This window comes from Stegodyphus dumicola, chromosome 11, assembly GCF_044657685.1.
Source record: "Stegodyphus dumicola isolate Sdum_Otavi_A_Nest chromosome 11, ASM4465768v1".
Lineage (NCBI taxonomy): Eukaryota > Metazoa > Arthropoda > Arachnida > Araneae > Eresidae > Stegodyphus > Stegodyphus dumicola.
The window spans coordinates 132,892,854-132,898,800 of NC_140778.1; positions in this window are offsets into that span (position 1 = coordinate 132,892,854).

Here is a 5,947-nt window from a genome sequence, read left to right on the forward strand (position 1 = left end):
TGTCATTAAATAAACTCAGGAGAAAGGGTATGAAATTTTGAATCAGTGAATCAGACACCGGAAACTATCAACCAATCAACCATATCTGCTAATTTATGTAATCAAACATACCAAGAAGTATTGAAATCAGCAAATCTTTTAAAATTTTATTTAGTTTGCTGAAATATATATATAAATGTGGGATTTTAAATCCTTAATATTTTTCCTCGCGCGCTGTCTAAATTTTAGCTGTTAGCACGAGTGAAATTGATAGAACTCTCACCATTTTGTTTTAATGAGAGGAGATGTAAGATGTTGTTTTATAGATGTAAGATGATATAGATCTTGTATTAATAGATGTAAGATGATATAGATGTATTAATAGATGTAAGATGATATAGATATTGTATTAATAGATAAACGGTGTTATAGATGCTGTATTGATAGATGAACGATATTATAGATGTATTAATGTTTCATTAAATATGTTTTGTTTGAGTATGAATTGTAATTTCGAAACTAAAGAACCCACAAAATTGGTGTCAGAGGTGGGATCAAATTACAAACAACAAAAAGAGGAATATGAAGCAATATTGGATGATAGAAGAAATATTTCTGTTAATAGTGAAATCGATGCATCAACTGCTCGAATTTTCAACAACTCTTCTTTTGCTGCTGTTGATGAAGATCATGAGCTAAAACGAAATATTAGTAAGTCATCAGTTCAATTTCCATTTTCACAGTTTTCAAATGCGTATATAAATTTTAATAATATTCAAAGCTTGATTTCTAAATTTGATGGCAATCCGTATAATTCGGTTGACAAATTCATTGAAAACTTTGAGGATGTATCTAATTTGTTAAAACTAAATGAATTGCAGAAACTGATATTCGCCAAAAGATCTTTAACTGGCAAAATTATTCATTGAAAGTGAAACGAAAATTTATTCGTGGAATGCCCTTAAGGCTTTATTAGTAAATGAATATGGTATTCAGTATAACTCTGCTCAGTTACATGAATTATTATCAAAACGTAAAATTCAGCAAAAAGAATCTCTATATGAATATTTTTTGGTAATTAAAAATATGTGTTCTAAAAGTAATACTGAAAACGCTGATTTAATGGAATATGTTATTAATGGTATAAATGATTCTACATTTAATAAAGCTATTCTTTACGGTTGTAAAACTTTGGCAGAATTTCAGGAAAAACTTAAGATATATGAAAAAATTAAATTAGATAATGATAAAAATAAATCCGTTAAGCCTAATTCTAAAACCAGAATGCTTCTAATTTTCAAGCAGGTACTGATTACACTGCTGCAAAAGAAAGCATTAAAGAAATAATTGACGCAGAAATTCAAAATAGTTTTGAAACTTACCGAGAAGAGCTCCGAAAAGATGCGAAAAAACAAATGTTTAAGGTACAAGAAGAAAATAAGAAAGCATATAACCTTCGAAGACGTTCTTCAAAATGTTATGAAATTAATGATTTAGTAGCAATCAAAAGAACGCAATTTAGACCAAACCTTAAGTTAAAATCAAAGTATTTAGACTCGTCTCAAATTGTCAAAATAAAGAATAATGACTCCTGTGACGTTGTAAAAGAAGATCATGAAGGACCCATTAAAACAACTGCATGCGCTGAATACATAAAACCATGGACTCAAGCAGAAGATGTATAAAATAATACTGATTATGAGGTTTTAACCAGGAGTGATACAACTGATAACCGAACTGTGATGTTTCACCTAATAATGACTTTTATTTCAGTTAATGTTATTTTTAAGGTGAAATGAACTTTTCCAGAAGTGTGAAAGATTGAAGATACTTTTCGATTGAGATGAAATTTCTGAAAAATAGAAGGGACTGTTGACGAGGTTATTGTTGCAAAGATGAAGGACAATTAAGATGCTTCCTTTCAATTTTGTCCTTAGCACACAATCTTCTCCTCTCCCTTCGTATTTCTTTTCAGGTTTCGGCTTATTCTTGATGATGTAAGATAATCAATGATTTATGATGCCAAGAGTAGAATAATGTCGTCGAGGTTGACGCATAGCAGGAAGGCCGAATGTGAGATTTTAAATCCTTAATATTTTTCCTCGCGCGCTGTCTAAATTTTAGCTGTTAGCACGAGTGAAATTGATAAAACTCTCACCATTTTGTTTTAATGAGAGGAGATATAAGATGTTGTTTTATAGATGTAAGATGATATAGATCTTGTATTAATAGATGTAAGATGATATAGATGTATTAATAGATGTAAGATGATATAGATATTGTATTAATAGATAAACGGTGTTATAGATGCTGTATTAATCGATGAACGATATTATAGATGTATTAATGTTTCATTAAATATGTTTTGTTTGAGTATGAATTGTAATTTCAAAACTAAAGAACCCACATATATGATAATGTAATCAATTAATAAATATTGTTTAGGAAATATATATATATATATATATATTGTTTAGTACAGCAAGAAAATGACTCAAGTCTTGAAAATTATGTTAAGATATTTACCTAATTAAATGCTACACTAATGCAAAAGAAATTTATAATGTGATTTTCCTGACAAAAACTGTATTACTGTATTTGTTATATCTTTGTATTTGTACTAAATTGTATCAATATGTCGAATAAATAAAACTATTTTAATACACAAGCAATGTTATTTAATATTTATTTATTATTTATAGATTAAATTTAAACTTTAAGTTTTAAGTTTAAATTTTAAACTTAACAATGAATTTTGACGTCCGAGCGGTTAAAAATGTTTAAGTATTTGAAAAGTTAACAGAAATAAAGTAATAGATATACAGAGATCTACTTTGTACAAAAACGCAACAGAAGAAGGAGCAGGGTTTAGAGAGCAAATATAATTTATAATTGAATTTGAATATGATATGTAATTTATCAACAGTGAGCGCATTAAATGTTTCATGCAATGGAAATGCCAAATATTCTTCCTCCGTTATTTGGTAGATGCTCACCAGAATTGTTTACTTGTTGTGACGTTTGTCAAAGCCCAAATTTTGCAAATCTTTCTACTTAGCGTCATTCCCTAATAGTAGTATGTAAGGAGATTATTAGGTGCATGTTTTTAAATGTGTGGTACTTCCGTGATTCCTGTCACTTCTTATGCAATACGGTTATGCTTCTCTGATTACTCATTTATGCTTCTCTGTTTTGAACGTCAGTTTTTATTATGCGTTAGATACTGATAAAATAAATGAAATGGAATTAGAAAACACCAGAAAACAAAGAATAAAAACAAGTACAACAATAATTGGCTTTATGATTTTCTGTGCTTCTCTTCTCACACAGTTAAACATCTCTGCTTTAACCGTTAGTTTTTATTATCCGTCAGATACTGATAAAATAAAGTAAAAGTAAGATGGAACTGGAAACTATCACAAAACAAATAAAAACAAGTACAAAGATAATCAATCATAATTTAAATGGCTCCATAGTTGGCAATTAATTATAGATATTTTCTTCCCATAATTACAATAAACTATTGCTTTTAAAGAATATTGTATTGTATTGTTTTGTAAAATTACGCAGGAAAAAGGAACCATTTCCTTCCAAAACTTGCCTTATAATTACATATAACCAACAGTATCAAAAAAATACAAGTATAAAAGATAATAATACATATTTTTCAATGAGCCTTCAAGTAGTAATAAATACTCTTTAAAAGTTTCCATAGCCAATTTTCTCTAAAAATCGGTGAAAATAGAACTTGAAATCATAGCAGGCCGGTCACGTGATATTGGTCACCATGATATGGGACCAATATCACGTGACCGGCCTGATCACGTGACGTAATATCACGTGACTCAAATACAGTAATACAGTTTGACAGCGAGATATACAAGAAATACTCTCTACACACTATGTACATTTTCTAGGATAATTATGTAAAAATCTTGATTAAATATGCAAAGGACTATGTACAAGTAAAAAGATACCAAAGTGCTCCACAAAACAATGTTCATAGAGTCACTGAGTCAAAGTCTCTAATCACTTGTGTAAAAACATAATACGAGAGTTCATAATGAGCAAAGTTCTCATGAGTCCGTGAAAAGAGTACTTGAAGTTATACAGCAATAGGATTGGCATAAGGTAGAAATCAAAAGTAAGCAAAATTCACTGTACAGATAAACATAATATAACACATTCATGCTTATTTTTTCCTCGTATTTCACGACGAAAAAGACTCAGGAAAACACTGTCGTTTTCCCTAAAAGAGAGATTAAAGAACCACACTAAATAAAAATAGAGTCAAAGTCCGAGGTCATGTGGGTGGTCACCCACCCCGGTGCTGTCTTGTATCGCTTATTATGTAATTGATGTTATGTAATCTTATTTATTGCAACAAAACCTGTGATACTCCGAATGCATGAGAATGCAATCAAATATTCGGCCTTTTACGTATGTGGTAAGTGTCAACGTTTTCAGTTTCGGTCTTTCACAGAAACAATACTACTCTTCAAAAATTTTTAATCAAAACTTGATCAGAAATTCCCCCATTCAGAAAATATAACATTATTTTAAACACTTATCCATAAGTATTGAAAACATTATTCAGAGCACATTAGCCAGTCATATTAGTAACATTTCAATTACCATCAAAATGATATTCGAATTTTATAATTCTGTTGAAGTTCTATTGGAAGTAATACAATTGTTAAATTTAAATTTCATTAAATGGGAGGAATACATCTAATGTATTAAGAGATGGAAAAGTATAATTCTTTGAGGAATTAAAATTACTTGTTTTTTATTCATTTCAGACAAGTTCCAAATATTCCAAGACTTTTTCTAAAATAGTAAGCTATAATTTTCCTATATTTTGAGTGATAAAAATCCACAAGATCGTTATGCATCACGTTTTAATGAGAGAGAATATTAATATTTAATAATTTCAGCTAATAACTGACAGCTGGTATTCTGATGCCATTATATTCCACTGCATGACATTTCCAGTGCATTTCGTTCTACCTCTTTTTTGAATTAAACATATTTTAGGAATTTAAGTATGTAATTTTTCACAAAAGGAAAATTGAAAAAGAAATTTCCTCATCGACCCATCTCTAAATCGCATCACAGACTTTCCCTTTTCTGTGGATTTTCTGATATTAATAGTTAGCAATTTAAAGCCTTAAAATCTTTATAACAATATACAATGCCACATAAGGTTGAAAAGGATAATTTATTGATGAAATCAAACTGACGAGGCGCCTATTAAGCGAATTTCATGAATTTCATTAGACAAAATTTTGAAAAACAGTTAGTAATTTTCCTTCTTATTTCCTTCTACAAACTTACTCTAGCATAAAATATCCAATTTTTAAGAAAATCATTCCATTGTTTTGCATATAAATAACAGTATATTGCAATTTTAACGGAAGATGACATTTACTTTAAGGAAACTATTATTTCAGGAAACTATTCTTTCAGGAGTCATAATAACAGGCAAATTTCAGATAGTATTACATTTCCGTTAGGGCTTAACATACCGGATTTTCTGCAATCATCAGATATTTTGAAAATTAAAAAGAAATGAAAAATGCTCAAATGCGTACATTTGCTGTAATTTTTGCGTACATTTTGTATTTTAAATTAAACATATAACTTTAACAATTTCCAAATTTTGCTAATTCCACTGAGACATCAAAGGTCCAAATTAATTTGGTGTTGCTTGATATTTGAAGAGAAAAATAACATGTTTCGTAAATGTGTACGTATGGGAACATTTTCTATTAATCATATGGGAATAGATGATTCATAAATAATAAAAAATAACATGTTTCGTAAATGTGTACGTATGGGAACATTTTCTATTAATCATATGGGAATAGATGATTCATAAATAACAAAAAATAAATAATAAAAAATAACATGTTTCGTAAATGTGTACGTATGGGAACATTTTCTATTAATCATATGGGAATAGATG